The sequence below is a fragment of the Colius striatus genome, chromosome 14 (genome assembly GCF_028858725.1).
Source record: "Colius striatus isolate bColStr4 chromosome 14, bColStr4.1.hap1, whole genome shotgun sequence".
NCBI lineage: Eukaryota > Metazoa > Chordata > Aves > Coliiformes > Coliidae > Colius > Colius striatus.
The window spans coordinates 15660711-15686899 of NC_084772.1; positions in this window are offsets into that span (position 1 = coordinate 15660711).

The window sequence follows — 26189 nt, forward strand, 5'->3', positions numbered from 1 at the left end:
CCTAATTAGTGAAGAGGCCTTGAGTGGACTGCAGAGATAGGGATCTGAGATGTCTTTTCCAGGCTCCTTGCTGTAGGATTTTGGGGCCAGCATGGACAAAGCCTTGCCTGTTTTTCAAGCCTCATTTCTTTCCTGGCTGATGCTAACCTCCTGGCCTACTACAGGGAATCACATCGCTGCTGTCTGCCTCAGTTCCCATATATACAAGATGGACCAACACTGACAGTAAAGCATTTTGACATCTGCTGAAAAGCACTAGAGGATCTCATTACCAAGTGTTTGTACAAAGGAACCACTGCCTTTGCAATCTCAGTCAGGGCTTTTGAATGTTAACACAGATATCATACTAATTAGTCATTTTTTTAGCTTAAGAGCTCAGGCATTTACAGAAAGCACAGGTTCAAATATAGGTAACATAGTGCAGGAAGTAATACAGTAACATCATTTGGGAAGGCAGAAAAGGCCAAGTGCTGCTCTTCTCTGGAGAAGTAATATGCAGAACTTGTATTTGGAAACCTGACCACTCAACCAACTAATTGACAGCGGGATGTCTTGATGTAGACATCTTCTGAGGTGCTTTAATTATGCAAAGACACCTAGTTGTCACACAGATATTATAAATAAAGTTTAATGCTCATGTTTGAAGAGCATGCTAGGGGAATTATTTTTTCACATTCTGATTCTCCTTTGGGGAAAATTCCATGTTATAAACCACACAGCACTTCAGAACAGGGTTTTGTTGCTGTTGGGTTTTCCCTTCCTCAAATGATTTGAAAAAGCTTCTGGCTCCATTGCTGACTGTTGTTACAAAATTGGGTACTTCAGCAAATTGCTTGGATGACAAAAGGGAAAAAAAATTGTTGCTTCAAAACAAACAATTATGATGACTTTGAAGCATAACGTAAAATGTCTCATTGATTTTGTCCCAGAGGACTGCTGTAAAGAACGAATAACCAAAGGTGCAATGAAGCATGTAATATTAGTGAACGGAACATTACTTGTGCAGTATTGTTTTAAATCCATTTGATCACCTTTGCCCTCTGTGATCAACTGCTATCAATAGGAAAAACACACACACAAGTAATCTGAATATTTGATCACTTGTAAGGAAGGAAATTTCTTCCTGTTGAAAGATAAAGTGGCTGAGTAGTGTCAGGAAAATGTACTACTCTTTTCCACAGTCTCTAAGTGGAGCATTAGAGAGAGAGATTGTAATTTCCACCTGTGGTGCTTGAATTCCTGGCCACTAGAACTTGGCATTTGTTTTCTTCTTGAAAAGAAATTTTACATTTAAACTCTGATTACACTGCAGAACTAGTATCAAGAAGCACTTTTTTTCCTTTCCTGCTCTCTATATTCAAAATGCTAAGTGCCCTCTAAAGGGGCATCGTGCAAAAGGTACCGGCAAAACCTAGTTCTGGAGACAACTATTCACTCGGGTATGTTTTATTCACACAACCCAGTGTTCAAGAAGTAGGACTTCAGAGTGTTAAATCCAGAAAAGGGAGCAGTAAATGATCAATTGTGGCAAATGTTCTGCAGTCATTTCTTCAAACGCAAATGATGCAGTATTTTGTCCCTGTTGGAAATAGATTCAATTCCCTATTAGGCTAGAAAAAAATCTCAGTACAGCTGTTCTGCTGCCTTTGGATACGGCTCTTCTTTAATAGCTCATCTTATCTTCAGCCAAGGTATTTGCTTCTGTGATGGAGAATCTGTGTCCCGTAAGTTTCCATTCAACAAAGAAAATTTAAATTGCTTAAAAAACCCTCAACATTAATCAGATGGTAAAAAAGTTGAAAACAATCAAACAGTGGCTGTCAGTCTGAAAGTTTGATTCCTAATAGACTTGAAACTGAAATTCTGTTAATCATATTCATCTCTCTAGGTACATCTGAAATCAGTTTCCGTCACTGAAGTGGAATAGATTATTTATTGTCATGGGTTTCTCGGCATTTTTTCAGTGCTCAAATAATTCTACACATCTTTCCACTTAGCTTCACTGGTTTAGTATTACCATCCTTCTGTGAGCCAAGCCTCAGTCTCTTGGATGTAGCGATCAGATCCATTTTTCACTAGAAGGATTCTGTTGAGAAACCTCAGCTATTCCTTCACTACAAAGATCTAACCATACTGTGCTATGACCTCTGCCAGACACAGAGAGAAACAGTATTTTTGTATGACAACAAAGACAAATATAATACAGCCAAAATCATCCTATTAGAGAATTCACCATCTATGGGTTTTTGTTGCCTAAACACTTTGGAAGATTTCAGCCTCTGTGTTTTTATGTTCCTGTATTCCTAGTTGTTCTATACAACTGCATTAGCTGTGCAGGGAAAATAACCATTTACTGTGGGAGTGACTTGACAATTTTGTTTTCAGAGTCGTAGACTGACAGAAGATATATCTATTCAGCTCTGCTGGGCAGCAGTGCTCAGCAGTAAGCTAAATTAGCCCACAACATGTTTTTCTACCTAGACTTTCCGACAACCAAAGCAGTTTGCTTTAAGGCTGGCTCACCCAGTCACACAGAGCATTCAAAGGAAAAAGGTAAAATTTCAGTATGTTTTCCTTCCTGGATTGATTATTCCTCCAGTACTTCTAGTAAATGCTCTACCACAATTTAGAACATTGCACTTCATTCCATGCTCAAATCTATCTGACCTTGCCTCCACAGGTTTACTTTAGCTCCTACAGTAAATGAGAATGAAAAAGGAACAATATGTTAGACTGTGTAGCTAGGGAATATGCAAAACATATTCAAAATAACTGTAATAAGCATTGGTAAAAATGTAATAATTTAAGAGTATAAATGGAGGGAATTAAATACCATGGTAAATTTACATAAGACAATGTTTAAAGCAGAAATTGGAATAAATACAATATAGATAAGTAGTAATTCACTCCCTGCTTAACTAGGCCATTAATAACAATTTTCAAGGACAGACCACAAAGTATCTTTAAATATGGAGGGTCAAATTACAGAGTAGAAAAGTGTGATCCAGGAAAAACAAAGAACTGAGCCTAGCTTTGCCTCCAGTTCCATATCTGACACACAGTGTTTCCTAGTAGAAGTCTACCCATATTAGTAGCCACAATACACTGAGTAATAATGGTGACACACGTTTGGTCTTTTTCTTACAGCTTTTTAAAGATACTTCTTTTTCAAACTAGCATTCACTGTGGAACCACATAAAATACTTGGCCTTCATTTTTTTGAGGTTTTTTTAATGAGTACAGCAGAAAAGGATTTAGAAATAGAAAATATGATATTCAGTTTGGTCCTTTGAAATTAAGCCACTTGCACTTTATAAAGAAGCTACCGGAGATGACAAACCTGACATTTTTCCCTTGTATAATGCTGCAAAGATAGCTGCTTTACAAAGACAATCATTGCTAAGAGTGTAAGCATTATTAGGTTTTCTCTGCTGATCTTCAAGGTGTAAATGACAGGTAACTTAAATACCCTGCCAAGTGCAGAATTTCTTTGCAAAGTATCTCAAAAAAACCCGATTTTCTGTTTTACATAAGACTTCACAATCCATATTATGTTTGATCCTCTAACACGTATTCTTCTGTTTTCTCTTTACCTGCAGGATTTCTTGTGAGCAGTGCATATGGCTTTAAGTATTAGAAAAGTAAATAGTGTCTTGAATAGCAGAATTAAATTCAGAAGCATCCTGCACTAACAGGAAATCAGTTCTAAAATATATTCCTGCAGGCAGTTGTTCTACTAATTCCTGGATACAGAAAAATATTGATCTAATCCCAAAAGTAACAACTGTCAGTACAGCGAGTTTTCTGTGACCCATATCGTGTCTCTGTAACTCTGACAAGATAGAAGAAGAGTTCTCCAGCTGCGAACAGAATTATGCTACTGTTTTTTGACATCCTCTTTGATTTTTCCTGCCAGCCTCGTTGATCAGTAAGTGATGTATTACTGTAAGCAACCCAGTTGAAACAGGTTCAGAATCTGAATGCCATGAAGACAGGAGATGAGGGAAGAGAGAGAATGGGTCAGATCTTAAATGTGCTTTTTTTTTCTTATGAGAAATCTCTTTAGACATAAATTATGACTTCATGTCCTCTCCTTGGATAACGTTAGCCATGCTAACAGATTTCAGGCAACACCAAAACATACATTTATCAAACAACCTCTTTGCCAGCACACTAATCTGGGATGTGATTACAGTGATCAGCTAGAGATAGGGCAAATAGTAAAAACTAGCACCTGATTCTTCCAGCTTGGCTAGGCAATGTTTAGATCAGCAAATAAGGCAGTCTGGAGAGTCCTAAGATGCTGCCACAAAGACAAGGTCTGAAAATAGCACTGTTTTATTAGCCACCTGAGGTATCCCAAAACTGAACTGTATTTGAATCTAAAAGGAAAATCTTCCTACAGGAAAATGAGATGATGGGAAATGGTGTTCCACACATCTAACTGTGCATCTCATATAGTTGCAAAGATATGATCTCAAGCTTCTTTTGTAGCCAGTGGAGAATCCAGAAGAAGTTATCCTGGAAGCTCAGCTACATCTATCAAGCAATCTCAGGTGCCAACCTAGGCACCTGCAAGCCAAGGGTAAACTGGGTAAAAATGCCTCTTTGGCACTAACAATGGTGCTAACACCGCCGCTTCTGGATCAAATCTGTGAAAGCTGTCAGTGTTCTTTGAAGTCTACCAGCCAGATGGGAGTTCAGAGTCAAACACTGAACAATATAATCTCATTTTGGATGTAAGTATGAGGTGAAATTGAATCTTTCACATGGTAACACTTTTAATCAAACCAGGAACCTTGTATGTGGACTGGAGCACTGATGGGACACTAGGTCAACAGCACTGGTCACTGCTAAGGGGTCTAGTATCTTTTTAGCAAAACTGTTAAATCCAGGCACTCTTATTATTTTCCAGTGCTTCACTCAATGAGATGTACTGATTTACAAGGAGGTTTAGGACTTGAGGGAGAGAGATCAATAGCTTTTTAGTGAATACTGAATGCTATTTGTGACAATTCAGAATAGAAGAGACTCATGCTGCCCAGGTCTCATAGTTAGAGTGAGAGGAGCATGACTTGAAGGATGAGAAACTGGTGCCAGAATTGCTTTTGATTTTTTTTTTAACCCAGTGCTTTGACTCAATGGTTGCATTAGGTGATTATGACCACTGGACGAAATGCAGAGTACAGGAAGATTGGACTTTCTGCTGGAGAAGTCATAGCTTAATTTAGGTTTGACACACAGGTTCCCAGGATTACCTAGGCAGACTCAGTGAGCATTCAGACTGGGTGCACAACTGCAGTTTCTAGTTAAAAATCAAGAGGTTTTCAGCCATATTGTATATTTCAATTATGCCCTAACTCGGTCTGATGCTTTTTTAAAGTATATGACCTACTTTGCAAATACGTAGCACTATATAACAAATGCATAGTAGTCCAATACACTTTGGACTAAGTGAATCAGACCATAGATTTGATTTATGAATAAGTTGTAGAAATGCTATACTGAATGCCTATTAGGAATACAGTGTTATGTGTACATCTGTTTAAAAGCAATTTTGTTTGGTTCAAAAGGGCTAAATCCTCCTTACATATACAGAAATCATATTCCCCAAAGGAATAAAGGAAGGAAGCAAACTCAGGATTTTACTTCCTGGGTACAGAGATATTAATTAGAATGGATTAACTTAATTAACAAGCGCCACATATTCCTTAGCAGAACTTGAAGAGCATTCCTAACTAGCTTGTGATTCACTGAAAATATATTTGGCAAATAAAAAATGGAATTGCAGTGATAGATATTAAAAAGTGAAAAAAAGAGCTTGTTATAAAAAAGAGAATTATTTGCACTTAAGCCCATCTGTTTCTTGTGCTCATGCAGTTTAGATTAAAGTACTTTATTTCTGTCTACTAATTAGGACTATTTATTACTGACTTTTCAGATACTTATCCAAGAGCTTGAATTACAATTCTTACAATACTTATTTTAACACGGTATCAACATAAATAAAGGATGACTCTTAAGAATCTCTGGAAAACATTGAATAATGTCAAATCCTAATGAAATTGGTGGCAGTTATCAGGCTTGGAAAAAACCTCCCAGTAAGCTGTCTGTCAATTGAATTCTTGTCTCTCACTGCTAAGCACAGTGTGTTGGGAATGGCTAACCAAGAGATCACAACTGGGACATGATCTGAAAAAGAAATCTGAAAATTCTTGTAAAGTTTGTTCCAACACTATTAACAGTGAGTATAGAAATATTTATCCCTGAAATCTAATTAGAAATTAATAATTCAGCTAAAGGCTGTGTAGAAGTGAAAAAGATTATCAAATATTCACCAAATGACTATACTGAGGTTTGGGACACAACAATAATAGATAAGTGTTTCTTTATGGTTGCTTTCAAAACCACACTTTATGTGTGGAAAGCTGAGAGGAAAGCAAATACTTAACTGGCATAAATCTTTTAGCAGCATTACAGGTATTTAAGCCATGTTTGCATTGTGGTGCTTCTCATAATTGTGACATTCTAATTGATGGATAAGTATAACAATCTCAAGAGTCACACATTGGGAGTCTTGATACAGTGACTTAGATGGAAGGGACATGACCAGATATAAATGGAAAAGTTATAAAATAATCTCAGGCCCTTTTAAGCACTTTTTCCCAGCTCTTTCTGCTTCCCAATGCCCAACGAAAAGGTATCTAGGCTCATCTAGGGAGGCACATCAAGGAAAGCCAAGACATAAGACACAGTAGAGCATGAACCCTGACCTGAGAAAAACAGAGATGTGCAATTAAAAAAAAACATTAAATGAGATACAAAAAAATCATGCACAACATAATATAGTTGAACAAAGATATTTGTGAATGTAGGTGTTATTTATGATACTGTGCCTTACATCCCATGACTAATACGAATTGTTTGTTCTCTGGATGAGAAGGACAAAATTCCCTAATACCTGTTAGGTTGTAGTTGAAGAAAAATCTTTATGCTTTTAAAAATAAGTAACAGAGCAGTAAATAATGTAGATTAGGAGATGCTAGAGATTAATATTTTTGTCAATATTTTTGTATTGTAAAAATTCTGGTTCTGTCCATTCAGCCTATTTCCATATGGGACTTTAACGAGCCATTTACTACTGGTAATAAGTCATTAGCATCATCCTAATCATTCTCATCTAATTCTCTAAGGATTTTTGCCTTGAAAGTCTCATTCCACCAAGTGGAAATGCTTTAAAATGAATCAGGATAGCCCTACAAATAACTCTTGCATCATTTCTTTCTTAATTAGGCCTAACTTGAACAAATATCCCCATTTATAGAAATGCATGTCCACAACCTAACAGAATCCTCTACAAATGAAAAAAGATGTTTATTAGAGGCACAATTTCAATTACTAAAATAAACAGCTGTTTCTCTAGGGTATCCTTCAAAAAGAGACCTGGGGACATTTACCACCAAACTCTTTATATCCTCAAAAGTTAAGCACTGTTTTTCATCTCAAATATAACTAGTAATCTGCATGTATTAATCCCAGTGTTACAAAGCATCCCTCTGCAAAGTAAGCAATATACAGATCAGCAGTAAAATGCATTTTGGCCAGAGGACAAGTATATGAAAGCACTGGGGTTGGTGTTACTATTTGGGTGGTAAGGAATTATAACTGGCCATGCAGAGTGGACATCAGCATTCAGAAATGCGAGATAATCCCTCAGAAATTCAGGGAATAAGGAGGCCTGAAGGGAACCCTCAAGCAACTCTCAAGGAAAATTTAGAGCTGAAAGCTGACTTGGTAAAAGTCCCTTCAGAAAGTGAAGCAACATATCAGAGTAGATACCGTTTTCATATTTCACACATGAGAACTTCATAAACACTTGTCTTACATACCTCAGGTTGAGAATGGTTTAAAGATCCCTGAAGAAAACTAGGTGTTTCAGACATAAGGCTGTAGGAATCCTCAGAACAGGTGTCATGAAACACTTAGCAAAATGAATTTTCTAATACAAAACTTGTGCATGTACAGTTTCAAGTCACACCAGATGTGCTCTCATTGAGTAGTGCCAGCTAAGTGGGGAGCTGGCAGCATAGGGCCTCATATACAACTGGTATCTTCTGCTGAAAAGCATTAGCCAGGTGCTCCCTGTTAACAAAGTAGTAGCAAAAAAGTGTGAGCCTTCATGGTGAAAACCCTATACCTAACCATACTCAAATTTCATCCAAGGACAGACTAACATGAAAAGCATTCTTGTACAGTTTCCACACTGTGCTGTCTAGATTAACTGTGCACTGTGGTAGAATGACAAACAAAATAACAGTGTGAGTTCCCAAGCACTCACTGAAGCATAGTTCCAAACCAGTCTGTACACAGTAGTGCTTTTCTGATTCAAGCAGTGAACATGTTACTTTGTAGATGAGGCACAGTAACAAGTTAAGAAAAAATAAAAATTGATCAGCTTTAGTAAGAGTCTCATATGCCTTTAAACAGCTTCCCAATGTAGCAACTGGTTTGTCTCTCTTGAAGGTTGCTGGAGCTGCAATCACAAGACAGCCTTTTCCCATTGTGACCCAGGGACTTCATTTGAATCCAGTGTGTGTAAATCCTGGAAATGAGGATGTGAGGGTTCTGAATGCACCTTGGCATGGTCTCCACATTGAATTTCTTCAAATCACTTTGTAACTGTAAAATAGTAATCCCTTCTCTGCTGACATTCCACAGAATATCTGTTTTCAAGACTGGACAATGGTACTCAAATCTCTCCACATAGGACAAACAACCTTCACTCAACTTCTTCAGCTATAAAACACATGCCAGACAACCCTTTGATTTCACAGTGTATCAGAAAATTTCCACTTTATGGATAAGAGGCCTTGAATTTATAGTATAATCTTCTTGCTTCAAGAAGATCTTGTTCTGCCATGGTATTGACTATGAGACAAGTGCTATTACCAGAGAAGATGGATTTCCCAGGCAGCTGCTACATAAGGAGCCAAGACAACACCATTTTGGTTAACTTGAGTGATTTGGTACTTGTCCCACACCAAGAGTGTAAGGAAGGGTAAGTGCACACAATCCTTAGCAAGTCTGCACCTGATAATACTTTTATCCAACGCTTTAGATATTCCTATGAGCATAAGCTAATGTGGCAAAGTGCAGGAAGTGTTCTGGTTCAGATGTGTGTAAATACAAATAGGGGCTTAAACTCCTTTCCCATTCAAGAACAAAGCTTTCATCTCACGCATCAAGTAACTTGCCCAAGACCATGCAATGATTCATCTGCAGAAACTACTAGTCCAACAGTAAAGTTAATCTTTATCTGCTGCTCAAATTGTAATGAGTATATAACTGTCTTGAAACCAAAGAACCAATGCTCTGCGTGCTAACTGTAAAATGTGGTACACTCAAAGATATACAGGCAGCCTCCTTATAATCAAAATCCAAGCTACTTATGAATCAGTCGATAGTATTTTAAGCTATTGCCTCCTACTTCTTCATTGATTTTTTTTCCTAAAAGATAATATTCCAGAAAAACAGTACAAGAATATTAGCAGTGCTCAGCATAATTACTCAAGGCATGTCTGAATCAAGTCACTATTGTAAATAATACTATAATGGGAAGGATGAAAACACAGATGAATCCAATGGCACAATGATGATATACTTTTTCATATGGAGGCTGATAGTTCCACATTTCAGTGGCCAGGAGTGGTTTTAACAAAGTCCTTTATCTCCACTTCTTTTAGCAAAGGCATTCCAGACAGGTTGCAAGCAGCACTTCCTGTTCATTTGTTTCAGAGGAACCTAATAGTGGCTGTTCTGGGTCAAAAGTACATCTAACTCAGAATCCCAGCTTTGATAGGTATGTATGAGAAGCACATAGTGATATTCCTCCAACAAACTTCCCTAGCTATCAGGAAATTATAAGTTGTTTTAACAGTGCTAACTCCTTTCATCAAGGAGTTTGGCTAAATAATCTTCTCACTTCCAATTCTGATCTCACACTGTCTTGCAGCAACAAGTTCCAGAGTTTAAATAACTTGCTTTTGTGACAAAGTGCTTCATTTTTTTTGTTATTCCTATCACTGAATAACTTCATTTGATATTGCCATATTCTTTTATCATGAGAAAGTGTATACCAGTTTCCTGTACCCTCCTGATACCACTCACATTTTTATCATAGTCTTTATTGTATTCTTGTGTCAGTGTGAAAATATTAATCCATTTAATCTCTACATGGACACAAGATATTCTATGCTTTGTCACCCACCTTTGTACCTATAGTTCTAGTTTAGTCTTTCTGAGATGGGTGTTTTTTTCTTAACTGAAAACTTGTAAAGGTAGAACAGAAGTCAATCTGGCCATCTCATTTAAATACCTTGAAAGAGATGGATTTGGTAAATATTTTGAAAATGTGTTTCCTAAGCTTTGAGAAAACTGCTAAGAACCCTTGAACCACATTACCTTGAGAAAATCCAGTATGTCACAGGATCAGGCTGTAAAATGTTATCTACATCCAGTTCCAGTGGCCCTTTCATTACACTGCCTTTAGATTTAGTAGAAAACAAAATAGAACCCTGGAGAGTTAATATTTTCAAAACCAGCTCTAGTTGAAGACAATCAGTGCTGCTTTTGATAAAACTGATCAAAGGGCATTTCTTGACAGCTTGGCAATCTGAAGTACTATTATTTGGCTTCTTTTAGTTTTTATCTTTCTTCTTAGAAGACCAATGTTTGTTTTGCATAGTAGCAAACATTAGTCCTGTATTATTTAACTTTTGCACATGAGCCCTCATTTCATTGCACCAGAGGAAATGTAGTGTGAGATTAGCAACAGGTTCTTTGTCTTCTGCTATATTAAAACCTTTTTTGCAATTTATCTTTTGTCTCTTTCTCTCTTACCTCTTGGCCACAATTTACACAACAGCATATTTTGCTATTGTTTTTATATTGGATGAGAACACCCTTGAAATAATCCCAGAGAGTTGCTATTTCTCCTCTGTTCATTACTTAGAGTTGAAAGTGTTTAAGATAATGTATTTGGCATCAGACTTACAAAGCAAAGAAGAAAAGAAAAAAACCATAAAGGCATGAAGTGAAATGCTATGATCATTTCAAGTTTCAATTGGGGCACCAAGGCCAGGGGACGAGGCCAAATTCATGGCCTTTGAAATCATAGTACTAATCAAGGGATATATAGATCCCCCATTGAAAAGTAACTAGGAGTACCTTAAAACTGCTTTCCTTCAGGCTTAGTTCAAAAGCTGCAGGGCACATATCTGAACTCCCTGCCCTCTAACAGGAGAGGACATGTCATTTGGTCACTTAACTCTTTAGAAAGGCCCACAGGATTTTAATCTCTCTTTCATAATCTTTAATTAGTCACCTTTCTCAGAACCTTTACAGTTTTCTTTCATGCCATTTGAAATCGGGACACTTTACAGATACTGGCATACAGATTAAACCAAACATTTAGTCAGTAGCAGTAGGCAAAGAGTTTAAAAAGCCTTTTGGGCACAATTTCTGCTCTCTTACACTGGTGGAAAACTACAGGAAGTCTAAAGATCTCAGTGTCAAACTTTCCTCTACATTCAAGAATGCTGAGGCTGTAAAACACAGTTCAGTCCTTGTAATTCCTTTGAACCAAACATTGACATAACTGATACAGAAATGCTTAACTGAGAGCCAGCTAACAGAGATAATTTCTATGCTATCAGATCCTTATATTAGTTATCACCCTCAGTTAAGTTTAGAATTGCTTTTTAAGCTTCTCTACTTAAGCCAGTATCTTTAACATGCAATTCTCTGCATTCTTAATTCATTGCTGCTTATTGAGCATTTTAGGCATAAAGAAGCAGCATTGTCTCCTAATCTTAGTTTAGAATCGGGAGTAAAAAAAACCTTACAGATTCACCATAGATATTCTCAGTGAGGATCTGATAGAGCCAGGAAGACCTTTCTGCTCCTCAGTTCTCCCACACGTATAATGGAGTTGAAAGATTTACTTATTACCTGGCATACTGTGTATAAACCAGCTGGTGTTTGGTAGGAGGTTTCTGATGAAAAATATTTTCAAATGCCAAATCTAATAATTTGTGAACATTAATTCCCTGGGCAACACATCTGTGTAAGCTCTTTAAGCAGCACCCTGTCTCTGAACACATTTACAGAGCACCTGAGTGGGCACGTTCCCTGTTAAAGGCTATTTATTTGTTTGGTTTTGGAAAGCAGATGTTTTTGCTTGCATTCCAAATAGATGTAAGTCACAATTCTGACAGTGACTGGGGGAGAATCATCAGTGACAGTGACATCCCCAGAGAAAAATATTTCCTCTTTCACAGAAGAAGGGCAGGTGTACCTAGGAGGCAGAGTGTTCTGCACAGTGCCAAGGATGTGGATAACTGTGCAAGACTTCATTTTCATTCTTCATTTAATTTTTTCTTAAAATCTGAACCAAAGCAGAACATCTTCCAATCTTTTAAAATGATTGATTCCTTTTCCCATTGGAACTGGCATTTTTTTATTAAAAATGTGTTTTGGTATCTTTCAGTTGGAAAGCTTTCCACCTGAAAAATCTCAGATATCTATAACATAACAAATGCTGCAATGGTATCTTTCATGTGAGATACATGGTAATTTCATGATTAGAAATACAGGGAGCTTAGTTTTCTAACAACAGGGTATTCCATTTTATATCTTACTCATGATTAAGCTGTGTGCTTGAGCACATCCAACTTGCAGCATATAAGAATGTGTGGATACAGTGTGCTCACTTGCTGTACATAACATGCAAAGAAGTAACATGCTTAGGAAGAAACAGTGAACTAGCTCTTCTGGTCATGTGTCAAGAACAGCCAAAAAAGGACCATTACAAACTAGGATCAAGCTTGTAGCTGAGTCTAGCCCTGCTGATATTAAACTTTCTGTACATTTGAATCAGTTGAAAAATATGATCCAAGGAAGGTGCTCTAAGACTCAAAAAGGACTTGAATTAAAAAATACAACAGTAGGTTCAGGTTCTGTGCCCATATGCTGGAAAACCAAGCGGCACAGAGCAACTTCTCTCACTCAAGTTAAAAACAACAAAAAAAGCAACGTATCTTTCAGGCCAGTTCCATCAGTTCTTTCCAGTGTGGGAAGTGGAGTGACAGAAGGGCCTCCAACTGACATTGATGAGACCTGTATCAAACTCTGAGCGTCATTGCTTTGCAAAGAGGTTGTTGTTTCAAGGCGATTAATTTCCAAAATGAAGAGAATGGATCCTATGGACCCATGTCTGTTTATTTCCTACCAGAATCACCACAATGGATTAGACTATATTTGCCTTCTACTATACATGGCATTTGAACAAATCCCATCTAAATTCCTTCCTTACTTTAATAGTGGCTTTGGCAATTAGATGTGTAGGCCATCTCTGATCTGCCATTTAAAGTCCCTTACTATGAAAAAAATAAAACCAGAGTACAACTCCTTAGAAAGAAATCTTCCTTCTTTCCTCTTTACCATTTAACAGCCTTAAAGAAATAATGCAGAAACGTTTATCCACAAAGTAACATTTCATTCTGCAGAAACTAAGCACAGATAGTGAGGAAGTAATTTAATTACATAGAAGTCAACATATTTCCAGTGCCATGCAAAAAACTAGTGGTTTCTTCGTTTTTCATTCACATATTTATACATACTGTAGGCTATACGTTATTCTAATTATTCTGTTTACTACAAACACTGCCTATGCATCACACTGTGTTCTCTGATGACTAAGCTTAGAAAGGAAGGGCTTACATTTACCTGTTGGAATTGTCAGGGAAGCACGAGATACTTTCCATTTCTCCTTATGACAGAAGAACAAATAGGTCTTCCATTTCTCCCTCCCCACCCCGCTGCCCCGACCCTATCATCTTCCTGACAGTATCTCTCTTAACAGCTGCCAAGCTCATTCTAAGCTCTTTATGTGTAGCAATCTCTCTTGCTGATGCAGAGAACCCAAGCCTCCTCCCCAGTTCCCCAGGTGTTGTCCTTGCACACTAGCCTTCCTCATGCTTTCTCCTTACTGCCCTTTCTTCAACCTCTAAGAGGTGGTGCCATTTTAGTGTAATCATTGGTTTAATCACTTTAAGAGTCTGTGATGTCTTCAATAGATAAGTATTGAATATGCCCTTGGAAAAGTAAGATTTTTAGATAAACTTTAGTTCTGTAATCTATAGCTGTTAAAGGCATTCATTGCTTTGTTTTTTTGCCTCACGCTTTTCTCAGACCAGAAATTGATGTAGATGGCCTGTTCTATTTTTACCTCTCTTGAGCACTGGCTTTTTGTGATAATGTTAGCTCTCCTCATTATACCAGGAGGTTGCACAGTCCTGTCACTCAGGTAAAGCCTAATCCTTCCCTTTTTGTGCAGCCCAGACTACTAGATTTTTAGCCAATGCAAACCTGTGTAGTTCCATGGAAGGCAAGTCCATGCACTGAAGAGGTGTTTGCTTCACCATTGACCAAATAGTGGTCAATATTGGTTTGAGTGGACAAGGCTTGGGGAAAAAGAAATGCATACAGACCCATCTTAACAGTATTTTAATAATACAGCAAAGAATTCATTTGCTGAAATGCTTGTGGCAGAAAGTGAGAAAAGACTTCAAAAAGGTTTGCTGAGGCTGACTTTCAGAGGTCATTTTTACTTCAACTATGTGTTTATTAGCTTTTTGACTCACTTTCAATGAACACCCCAAATGTATGAGCTTTATTTAATACTAGTACTAATAAAATGTGATATTAAGTTAAAATATTCTAATTCTCCCAAAGGAAAACCCAAGCTGCATGTCTGATCATAGTATATACAATACTAGATGATTTGTTAAATCACCAGTCTAGAAGCAGAACTTGAACCCTGTGCTTAGTGTAATCAGACCCACATTGTCTGATTGTACTGACATTGAATTCTGTCCCACACTACCAGGACTATTTATTTTAGTGGAACATTTGTATAGTATGATGTTACACCCAATAAACAACAGCAGTACCTCATAAAGCAGCACTAATTGGCTTTGCCAGAAAATTTTATTTGTTAAGAGGGGCTGATGTGGCTTTCTGCCAGGGTAGTGGGCTGCAATGGCTCACTAAAATATCTGACAAATCTCAAAGCTGGAGAAAGAATAATTCATTCAGTAAGAGCCACCTGATATATTGGCCCATTCATTTAATAAAAAATCCTTCTTCAAGTCTAGGAATGTTTAGCGTTCCCCCAGCAACTCTCCCACCTTTAAATGACTGTGTGATCAAGTTGCTTTATCTCTGTTACTCCTCAAGTTCCTTCTCTGTTTGGTCTTAGTGAGCCCCTAGTGAATCACTAGTAAATCCTAGTAAAGCCCTATAAAAACTTGCTTGCCAATGTAACTCAGTGATGTCTCTGGTCACAGTTATAAATTTAAAGACTTTACATAAATTATTCCCAATACAGGTCCTTGAGACTAAATTCTGGTTAGGAGTGTATAATTAATCAATCCTTCACAGATCTAGTTTCAGATACTGATAACAAGCTATTTATAAGTAGCAAATCACAGAATGTGATGAAAAGTACACTGTCTATGGGGTGCTCATTTTCAAACAATATAAGAGTAAAACTGATTGTGTCCAGTGACTTATTTGATGGCTAATTTTGGTTCAATTCCTTTCATAAATCACAAGGACTTTGCTGGATAATTTTTCTAAGGAGAATGAATTACTGGCATGACATAGTCCTTCCATGACATTTGCTAATATACTTCTCTGTCAAACTGTGAAGTTAAGTGTTTTCATTGTTGAGCTAAAGAGGCTTAACATTAAAAACTTATGGAAATGGCTTTAATACTGAGATTTACTTCTAGAATACTTTTGAAATGCAATATCCTCAGGTACATGATAAAAAAACTAGACTCCATTTTCAATAGCATTCCCTGAGTTTTTATCTGTATTCAGAATCCAGAAAGTGTCATTATAAATAATTAATCAATCAGCATCTACTCTGCACAGAAAAGAGTTATATCTCAAAATTGACTGTTAGTCTCATCCTGCACCTCTGAAGTGGCTGAGAACTTTGCTTCTAGCTTCTGTCAGAAAGGATAAAGCACATACCATCAATTGCCATGTACAGCTACGTACATTTGTAGTCTGACCAAAGCCAATGGAATCACTTTGCTGTGTGGTACCTAAATGAAAAAGTCAATTTAAAAGGTGCATTTTTAAGCTGTGTACACTACCTGCAAAAGTAGAAGCATCAGGGTTAAGAAGTACTTTAGATTAATCTCAGTTTGAGACCTCACAGTATGACCTCAAGCTATCCTTCTCCACTCTTTACCACCCAGGGGGCAATATACTGCTATCCATGTTTTTGGCAGCGATGGTATCCACAAACTCAACTCTTCATTGAAGGCCATCATGCCAAGGGTGAACACTAATCACACATCTGTTTTGCTCTGACTCATTTGCCATGGATGGAATGCAGCTGAAGTTGGCAAAGAGCCACTATCAAATTACCATGAGCCAATAAACACCAATAAAATGGCTTGTATCAAATCTTATCCCTTTAAAATCTGTCTTTGATCCTTTTCATCTTCATATATTAATTTGTACATTCTGCCTTTACACTCCAAGTGAAGCTGAACAACCTTTAAAACACAGATGGTTACTACAGTCTGTTGAGGAAAAAAGAAAGGAAAAATCTATTGGAATCTATTGGAAACCCTGAAAGTATTACATTAGCTGATACACTAAGAAACAGTATTCCTTTTGGACAGGCCAGCTACGCTGGACAGGTGAAAACCAGAAGAGAGCCATGTTTCATTATTTTATCTTTAAAGAGCATTTATGGTAGTACATACCAGAGATGGCACAAGGCCTCAGCTGTTAGCTCTGTGCTGAGGTCTCTCTTGTCAATCTTCTGTGTCTGAACTAATCTTGGAGAAGATTTCTATGAAGAAGATAACAAAATCTGAAAAAACTGAGAGTAGCCAGTAGCTAGTTAATTGCCATTTTACCCACAGTTATGCAGCTTTCTGACATAAGGATTTCTCAGCTTTCAGTGGTCTTCCAACTACCATACTGCCATAATTCTTACTCAAAACTTTTAATCTTTTAATGCAAAATTCCTATTATTTCCTTTCAAGAAAACACCAGCACTGCACTGACCTGCTTAGAAGACGTGTCATGAGGTCCTGTCTCTCATAGGATTTTTTAATACAGAATATGCAAGTGGAAGTCTAAGACTTTGATTGGAGATATCTAACAGACTGAAGATACTGTGTCTGGTTTTGCATAAATAAGAAGAAATACAGATTCCTTTTTTAACTCTTACAAGACACAGATAAGTTTGGGAAATTAATGCCACAGGTGGCATGCAGCTCTGTCTCTTTGTCACCTGCCAAAGCCTTGTTCTGTGTCACATTAGGAGCTAACACTTAGCTTTGGTTGACATTTACTTTTAAAACTGCATGATTTTGCCACTTCTTTGCTGTTCATTATTGTCCAAAAGCCTTCTTTTAACAGTAAACACAAGGAATTCTATGTTTAAAATGGTTCCACTTCCTAAAAACCCTGCTACTTTCATCCCTTACTCAGCAACAGCTAATACACAAATATGGAATTTATATAGGCAAGAGTATTGGAACTAAAACTACTGCAAAGGCATTGCACATTTCTTATAGTTATGCCCCTCATTTTGCTAGTTAGTCACATATTTAATGACAGCAGGGATCTCTTCAGAATTGGCTTTGCTTATTTTGCTTTGTGCAAGGTACTGCATGATCATTATTCAGGGTTGTAAATAATTCGTAATTACATCTCAAGGGGTCCATTTTGCCTACCTAATTCTTGAAGAAACTACTCTCTTCTATTTATACAATCTTTGGCCATATATTTAAGCTGTGATGGTACAAACATTTACCTGCACAGGAACATCTCATAGCAGGACTGCTCCCATTTTTGCATGACTCACCTGTGCAAGAAAAGAGGGAATGGAAGTGTGAGTCTGAGGTTTTCTAACCTTTACCAAAAAAGGAGTCGAAAAATGATTGCACCCTCAGCACATAATATAACCAAGAACATGTGGTTAATGAACAAAAGCCTTTTACTTTTTCCCTTTAACTCAGGCTGTCACTATTTTCATGTTTATTTGCCAGATGCATCCCAGCTGCTAATTAAGCTTGAACAAATTAAGGTGAATTGAATCTTGCCTGAGCATCTGCTGTTCTCCTATTAGCATGGCAGGCAATGAAAGGAAGATGATGCTACATCTTTAAAAAGTTCATTTATAGTTAGAATTACTTCTTGCAATATTCTAATACAGTTTTTTTTCTCATAACAAATACTATGTAAGTAACAACAAAATGTATTGTAGAATATGCCAGTGAGTTGCCCTGTGTTATAATTCTGTCAGTTTTCTTGGTAGATTTTCATAATATGCAAAATTAGGACCAAAGTTTTAAACGACATTCAAAGATAATGAAAGAACCAGGTATCAAACAAGCTACAAGCTGAATGGCTTGATGAGGAGTGATGAAGGTGTAGCTCCAATTCCTCTCTGGTTTTGCAAAATTTCCTAACCAAAAAACCTAAACAAATAATGCCAGGCAGTATCCTGTGGCTTACTTTCCTGTGACAAAACAGTCTCTCGAGCGGACTTTAAAATGGGAGGTAGAACAAGATGTTTGACTATGTCTGCCTGTGCCATACACAGTTACTGCTTAAGGAGCTTGAGAGTCTTGGTTCCTGAGAACTACAGTTAATATAGTATTAAAAATAAGGACACAATATTAAAAATAGTTATGAAAAGGAAGCAAAAAGTAAGTCATTTTAATCCTGAAGAGACTTTTAGGTTATTTTAGATGCAAAGAAAATCTCTTCATAAAAGAAATATAAAAATGATTAAAACTCTGTGCCTTGAGAAGGTGCAGAGTTTGCTTTTACACAATTTGCAGTAAGTCTTTAAAGTGATAAAATCTTGAATATTAGATGTGCATCCCTTAGGGCTTTCATTTCATTTTTATACTGAAAAAAGGCTAATACAAGTTCACAGTAATCAAAAATGGTGATAATTGCCACTACTAAAATTTTCTGTAAAAAGTTTGTGCTGTCTTACAGAAAAGTAAGTGAAAATTATCCAAAGTTAATAAATTCACTTATTGCACAAGAGACAGTTGGAAAGTGAAGTTTATAAATGTAAATGTCTAGAAGTTAGAAACACAGTTCCTCAGTTGTAAGCATGATAAATTTAAGCTCTGTAAGTGGTGTATTGTGGCAATTAAAACTAAGGATGCACAATGGTAAAACTGCTGAAATAATGTTTCTTGCAGCATGCTTTCCCATAGGAATATACTGTTGAAGGAAAATCTAACGGACTTTACATCCAATAATGAATGTTCTTTTGCCTAACGACAAATGAGAGTCATCATACCATTTCCTGACTAAAGATGATTAAGTATTAATGCCCGTTGAGCTAAAGAACAAAACAAGAGCTATTGATCCAAAATTGGACAAATGTTTTTATTTTATTAAGCCTAACAGAATTCTGCCAGTTCATAATGGTAAACTCAGCACCATGAGAAGAGTAGTTAATGATAAGACTCTGGAGATCTTAATGATGCTTGGCTTGTCGTGAGCATTACCTGAAACACATTTAAGTACTTGGACAAATTAATCTTTATCTCCAAATTCTGCCTAACAAAATAAACCAGGGGAATGGCTCTAATATGCACAGTGAGGGAATCTTATATATAGACTGCAGGACTTAAATATTTCACCTGTATTTGTATAAAACTTGAATATTCCATCAAATATCAATCCTCCATTATCTTCCACCTGATAAAAGACATGAAAAAGCTGGTTGTATTTCCTCTTCCAGAGGCATATCTTGAATTGAAACAAGCATGAAAATGAGTCCTATTTTTTTATTGAATCAAAGTTCATGAACTGTTTTTCACAATTTATTTTAAAGGGTATCCAGAATTAATTTGACCTTCTTCAGCTAAGACACAGAGCATTCCTGAAGAAGCTCTCAGGATCCTGTCTTGAGACTATTTGTGTTAAACCACATAAATAACAAAGCCAAGCACAGCAAGACATTAGTGTGACAATTAAGAGACAAACAATAGTACAGAATCCAAGGGACTAAGTGCAAATGAGCAATACAGAATGCATTTTGGATGTTAAATTTCAAATGTTAACCTATTCATTAATTCATGAATAATTCATAATTCAGGCTTCATAAGTATGATGAATTATAATTACATATAAAATGGAAAGTGCAGGAAAAGAGATAACAATTGATATTGAAGAGATAACAATTGATATTGAGTTGATGAGAGATGAGAAATATTCAACATCTCCTTTATTACTGAGAAGCTAATCTCTAAATTAGAACTTTTTAGGGCTTTCTCAAAAACAAAGCACATTTTCTTCTTACATTTCAATGCTTTAATAAGAAGGCACGGACTCTTCATACCTGCCTTCTTCACAAACCAGTCCTGGTCAAAAGAAGGTATTTGTGTGTGAAATCAAAGCTAGAAAAGAAAGAATTTAAATTCACACAGAATAAAAGACATTGTTACTACAGAGGCTTTATTGTCAGATGAAAGAAAGAAGACAGGACAGTGTAGGAGAGGAAAAACCTTATGCAGTTAAATTTTTTATATATATGTAAAGATATCAGAGCAAGGATGCCTAGAAGATCTGTACAATGGAGTTCTGCAGAGAAATCTGCATGAGACTTCAATAAATGAAGAATATTTTGTCATACTCCTTTTAAAAGTAATAGAATATAAGAGGGGATGTCTTAGTCCTTTCCCAACATAAAGTCAGGCTGAAGCCATGCCTACCTGCCTAACTTGTTCTAAAAGTCTGCAGTGATGCAGATTTTACCATCTCAGCCACCCTTATCAAATGTCTAATGTGTTTTCCAGTCTACCATAGACACACAGAACAGTTCAGAGTGATCTGTTGAAAGTATATAGAAAGGAGACTTGGGAGGAAGTCCTGCTGAGATAGAATAACTACGCTTGGGGAAAAAAAGAAAAATGCTACAAAATTACTATGTGCCAAAACACAATATCACAAAAGTAAAAGCTGGTGACTTCAGGGAATTAATTTACTAATGTGGAACTCAGCCAGGCTCAGGGTTCTCTGAGTTACAGGTAAAGATGGGCTCTTCATAGGTACTAGAATCACTTGGGAGGACTTCAGGTAGAGTTCTGAACCTCAGAAAAGAGATCTGGGCAGGAGAGCAGTCTGCATGAATGTCAAAGCAGCAATTTTGTTCCCAACACTTTCTATGTAGAGCATAAGAAGCACCAGAAAGGACACAATGTAGAATTAAAAAATTATAGATTTTAAAATGCTAATTTAAGCAGAACAAACTTTAGAATAATATGTGAAGTGCTGAAAGAAATTGAACAGGATATGGAGAGAGAGAGATGGAGATAAGGAAGGCAGCAACTAAATGGAAGTGTTCACATGTAATTTAATTTATCCCCAAGAGGTATACGTATCATCTCAGAAAAAATATAAAATGGATTAGGTATGACATCCAAAAAAGACTACATATGGAGTTTAAAAGGGCAGCCAATATGGATGACTAAGGACATGCAGGAGGTAATCCTGGGAAAGAAGCATACAAGATCCCTTGACATATGCTATCCTTCATATTAATTACTACAAGCTTATGGCCCCTCTGGCTTTTCCTGTAACAATTCATTTAAAAATAAAGATACAATTTTTACAGTTATTTCTCAGTGGCCTTATTTGTATCATGTGCTTAAATTCTCTGTCAGTTTTGATCATATACGTTTAGCAGTTCTAGCCTTGTATCCAACACTTTTACCCTGTTTTTAAACTGGGTTTTAATGTTCTACAAAACAAACCAGCAAACACAGTAAGTAAATGTGAAGTGACATAAACCTGAGACCAGCACTAACTTATAAGATAAAAAATTTATCTATTCTATTATTCTTTTCAACACCATGAAAATGGATATTTCAGTAATTGGAGACAGATAAGATTCAGAGTCTGCCACTGACCCACTTGTGACTGTGGAGTAGCTACTTACATTCACCTGTAAAACACGAAAATAATATTCCTTAGCATATTTTGAGGCCTAATAAAAGTTTGTAAAGCATTTTGGTACCCTTCAATGAAGGATGACATAACGAGGTGCAGAAGGACTGCTAAATATCATCACTGCTTCCAAGACTCTAGGCAGCTCTCTATTCACATCAGTCAAATCAGCAATGGGATTTTAATGTGTCCACTTCTTTGTTAACTCCAGGGAAAAGTCTACTTTGCACTACCACTGCTGCTATGTTGAAGAACTTTGTCAGAGCCCCTTCATCACTTGTGACAGCTGGACTTCAAGGTTGTGACTCCTTTGGCCAACCCTGCTTATTCTTCTAAACGAAGCATCAGTGTGAACCTTCCAGACTTTCTCCCAGTGGCATCACAGAGAGATCAGTTGTCAAATATTTTCATTTATGGAGCTATCAAACATTTCTAGTCAGAAGACACAGAAGGCAACTAAAGAGTGAAGAAAATCGCTTGATTGTCTCCTTCCAATTTATGTCCTGTCAGGTTGTACCCTGGGGATGACTAAAGACAGTAAGAAGTAAGCGTGTCTTTCCTTCCGCTTACACTCTGGGTTGCACAACTGCTATTTAATTCAGTTTACCTGGGAATTCTTTTTTCCTTACCTTCCCTAAAGGCCAAAGTAAATGTTATACTTGTTTTTTCCTTGAAACTAGCCTCAAGTGTAGTCAAAGTTTTGGTTTATCTTGAGAAATATATACATAGATTAGTGATAAGAAAACTAAAAATATTCATCACCACCATTGCCAAAGACATCTTCATAGTGGTTTAATTACAGCTAAAGGCATTCTTTTCAACACCCATCTGTGCTGCACAGTTCCAAGGCGTTAATACCAATATGCTCCATCTCAGGAGTTTCCCAAACTGATGCAAGCTTCACTGAATATCAAATAGATTTTAAAATGGCTGCTCAGATACAAGTATCAGTGAGGACAAAGATATTAGTCTACAACAGAATTTCCCGTGGCATCCTACAATGATAGATATTCTATTATTACTCTATTTCTGCTTTTAAACATGTGCAATTGCATTCATGGAGCTGTGTGGCTTTGGAGGTAAAATTGTTAATTGAAGACTTTGCAAATAAAGCAAATTAAAAATGAAGATCCATGATTGTTTTGTTATTTAACTAATAATAACATATTGGAAAAGAATTAAGCGGTCATGTCCAAATCACACAAGCAGTTACTTTTTGTTTAACCATTCAGTAAACAATATGTTATTGATTTCTATATTAGTAAATACAAGAAAGCCAATAATAAAAATATATATGAGGATGAATAGATATTTTATTTAGACAAGAGAGATTTTTATTTCATTTTTTTCTAGTTAAATTTCAATGTATCTGTGAATATGTCAAGATGACAGAATCTCATTTAAAAGCTGTGAAGACAGCTGACAGAAAGTGCATTAAAAATTAGATTTTGAATTCAAAGAATGAAAGCTTTAAATCACTACAGGCATGTCTGTAGGACAAGATTGATACCAGATGCTATTTAGTACATGTTATTAACAAACCATTCAAGCCTTGAAGGGACCTTGTCACTACATAACTTCTGTCTATGTAAATAAGATTGAAGCAAGGATTTATATTGCTAGCAATATCGAGCATCCAGTACATCAAAGAAACAGGACAGAAAGTACTGCTCAAGTTAAAGAAAGTACTGGAGAATACTAAAACCTATGACTTTCTCCTGATTTTGCTTACACACATAAATCACTCCATGGTGCCACACAAAATCTATCTCATGAAAGTAGTAGCTTGCAGAACAAGAACACCTACAATTGTCTCTGCTAAGAAAAAAGTATTGCACTACCCAAATATTGCTAGATTAGTACAAAGTAGCATGTGCTAGGGGAGATAGTAACATTTTAAACTGAATATATATAGACTACAGGACCCTTCAAAAGTCCTTTCTTTTCTCTCTTTCAAAGGCCTTCCTGCTCTTGTTTTGCTCTTCACTAACAAGAAGCAACATTGTGGATTCAAATACTCAGTGCTGTTGTGCTAGCAGTCTAAGCAGCTACATTCTGGTCTTCCCTGAACTTCTAGTTCGTAACCTCTACTGACATGTTCGTTCAATATTAATTTGACACTCCTGTCTTTTCCTGTGGTATCCCTAATTTATCAAAACCCATTCTCCCTCATTTTCTACCTCAGTCATTACGTCTGTATTTATACACAAGTCACCTCAAAGTGATTGCATGTGTTACCAAAGGACGAGGATACTTCATACCAATTCCAGAAATATTTTCTCAGATTCATAATTTTTTAAGATTGAAGACTAGGAGATCAGTCCAACCTTCTGTCTCAATACTTCTGGTTGAACTAGTGATGTTTTCAGAAATAGGCTTTGTGAAAGATAACACTTTCCATGCAAATATCTGAATACATAGTTATCCACAGTATGGACAGTTTTCCCTTTGTTTTCTTGGCTTGGTTTATCTGACATGCATTTTTAAGCACTAGATAAATAACTATTTGCAAGAAAAACTTGAGGAATTCTGAGCATCAGAAGATTTGAAAGCAGAACTTTCCTGGGTTGGGATTTGATCTATAAGGTCCTATGTGATTTTTTTTTCTCTGTGATGTTTCTTTCCGTGTGCTGTCATTTAGCCATGGTAACTACAGTAAAATACCAGAGCTACAATCCCACTTTTAAAAGATGAAATGCCAGCTGGCAAGTCATTCTCTGTATGAGAAAACTTAGGAACTTACTTGTCAAAAAAAATCCTGATATTTATCTTCATTCATCATCAGAATACCTCACTGGAATTGTTTGTATTCCATAAGTAAAATCACATCAGGAAAATAATGCATTTTGAAGCCCATGAAACTGATGGAAATATCTGAAAACAGATATTATCACTCCAGGCTATACTGTCTTTCCAGATGATTTTTCACCTTGGCAACTTTTTATCGGTAATCAAGATGAGATACACTGCAGTCATTCTGATCAAGCAAGTGGCAGTCTGTTTTGGCAAGAGCAACGACAGAAAGACATGCATCATCTGTAGGATTTTTTCATTTCATGGCTGGGCTCAGGGGTCCAATCTTGACTTATGATGAAGGGATTAGAAGGGAGTCTGCAAACGGATCCTCACTGAGGTTTACTTCTTCAAGCTCCTCATGCTTTTTAATGAGGTTATCTGGCCTATGTTAATTATTGCTGGAAATATGCAGCATTTATCTGCCTTTCTACATTATAAATAAAGACACTGCTCTTTCATTGAAATTCCAAACTGCCAGAAAATCTGCTTGCTATCTCTTTGATGAATCCAGCCCAGAGACTTACCTTAACAGGATGCCTACAACCTGGCTTTGGTGCAATTCCATAATTGCTCTTAAAAAAAACAAACCCAAAACACAACCCCCACCCCCCATTGTTATTATTTCAGCCTCCTACCGATCTGTCAATTTGGAATCACAATGTTATTGGGTTTACACATTACTGAAATGTGGGGATTTATTCAGTTCTGTGTTAGAAAGGATGTCAAAACACAGGAAACAAACTTTCTGCTACAGATGTGTATATTTATTTATACATGATGCTTTTTCTGGTTGCTTTTTAAATTAACCACATTCTCTTTGTAAGTGTATTCATTGTAACATCATCCTCTATGTGAATATTAGTCTCAACCCAGGCATTACTGAAGTCTGCATGAATGCCCTTGAGTCAAACAACATGCAACAGATTTCAATTCTGCAATAAATTTCAAATGGCAGAATTAGCACCTCAAGTTCTTGTGAATTACTGATATTGCAAAGTGCAACTGTTTTTGATGGAGTCAGACCACAGGCCACATTCTTAGGGACTGTTGGTAACTGCACTGAAGGGTATGTGATATTCCTGTTTGTTTTCCAAGTAGCTTAGCTTTATTTTACTACATTGAGAGGGCTTTGGTTTGATTTTTAGGGAAGAAATGATCACCTTTCCTGAAGCATTTTCTTTTACAAAACCTTAACTTCTGAATGCACATGCAGAAGTGCTCACTCTGCTCTACTTTGATTATTAAATGCCTATATGGTTGCATGGTTGATTTTAAAATACACTGCTCTCTAGCATTTTCCAGTTGCTAGCAGGAACAAGGGG